This window comes from Parasteatoda tepidariorum, chromosome 9, assembly GCF_043381705.1.
Source record: "Parasteatoda tepidariorum isolate YZ-2023 chromosome 9, CAS_Ptep_4.0, whole genome shotgun sequence".
Classification (NCBI taxonomy): domain Eukaryota; kingdom Metazoa; phylum Arthropoda; class Arachnida; order Araneae; family Theridiidae; genus Parasteatoda; species Parasteatoda tepidariorum.
Genome location: NC_092212.1, coordinates 13,879,058 through 13,880,627, shown reverse-complemented (window position 1 = coordinate 13,880,627; position 1,570 = coordinate 13,879,058). Strand labels below are relative to the sequence as shown.

Genomic DNA, 1,570 nt, shown 5'->3' with positions numbered 1-1,570 from the left:
AACCTAAAACTTTTCAATCACAGCGGGAACCCTGAGTAGTAGTCTTAAATCAATTGAGAGAATCTAATGAAAATATTGATTACGGCGTTTTTGCATAAATCCAAATCAATTAATAAAATCCGCTTTTATTAAAACTTATCTATTTAGTTTTCTATTTTAAATTTATCTTTAGAAAGCTTTAAATTTAAAATTCTTGAATTTTCTAGAGACTTGTGACGGGAGTAAGTATAAATTTCATGCATTGATTCATCTTTTGCGTAAGTAATACAATTGGACACAAATGAAATTTGAAGTATAAATATTTCAAAAAGAAATTTTTGGATTACATTTTTATTCTGGGTGAAAGTTATTACTGTAGTCTTTTTTTGCTGTGGTATACATGCAATTGTTGGGTAAGAACATATTTTAATTTATTTTAGCTGCAGTAATATTTTGATAAGCAAAAATTTAAAGGTCTTTAAAAAAAATTTAAGAGAGTTTACTATTTCCTGAATTAGGTCCCAGCTTCTAAATTGATAACCGCTTGTCCAAAAAATCCCAAATACTAAATTTGCCTTATTTGTGACCTATTTTGTCCTTTTGAATAATAAACGGGACAAAAAAATCATTTTTTAAAATTCGTAGCCAAAGGGTTAATTTTGTTTTGCATAAGGTTGGTGGGTTTACTTTTGAGATATGGGACCAGAGAGATCCCATAATTACTTCTCGAGTTGTGAGTAAAAGAGAATTTCATCATTTGAACGATATTTTTGTTTTTAACGTTTTAATTCAGAATCAGAAATTCTAACCTGCTTTTCGAACAGGATCGTTTTCAATACTAATTTAGGTGAATATCACAAATAAAGAGGATCCCAAACTGATTGACACGGTCCCAAAGTTTAGAGTTGAAGCAAGAAAGAAAACGATGCCAAGGCCTAAACTTTCCGAGGCTGAAAAAGCCAGAACCAAAGAACGTAGACAGGAATACCTAAAGCGTTATACGCAAACGGAAAAACGAAAGGATTCTGTTCGCAAACGCAAGCATGAAGCCCGTTCCTCACAAAAGTGGTTGACAGAATTGAACCCTACAGAAGAGCGAATGGTGGCTCTCTGAACTCCGTTCATGCAAATACAAGAACTGGGTGTTAATCACCAGTTATGGACAAAGGATCCATTGTCAACGTACCCAATAAACTTGCACAAGACCGTAGACTGCCTTCCACGCAATATAAATGATTCATTCACTATTCATGTAAAATTGGGAAAAAAAAGCCTAGCTCTCAAATCCCATTTCATGTATGAACTTGTGAATCCGAAACGGGTGTATGACGTAGCTTACAATAATCTCCTTCAAACACCATTGTACCAATCCAAAAATGTTAATATTGATCTCGATTGACTGTTTAGTGTCTGTTCAATCATCAAAAGAATTTTCACAGAATGTGTCATCTGTATTCAAATATGTCAGCGAAATTATGTATCGAGCAATTCAGGATTAACAGTTAAAGATATCCAAGATGAAAACACAATAAAGCTGCTTTTCCAAAAAAAAAAAAATAGACAACAACCATTTTGCCAATGAATGACCTGC

At 33.0% G+C, this 1,570-nt stretch overlaps 1 long non-coding RNA gene across 1 annotated transcript in view; it reads left to right on the top strand.

Annotated features, from left to right (window-relative positions):
- The first annotated feature begins 204 nt into the window (after positions 1 to 204).
- LOC107441745 (uncharacterized) overlaps positions 205 to 1,570 on the top strand; it is a 14,489-nt gene continuing 13,123 nt past the window's right edge. The window contains exon 1 of the long non-coding RNA XR_006226375.2: positions 205 to 221. This is a non-coding gene — a long non-coding RNA (uncharacterized lncRNA). The remainder of the gene's footprint in view (positions 222 to 1,570) is intronic.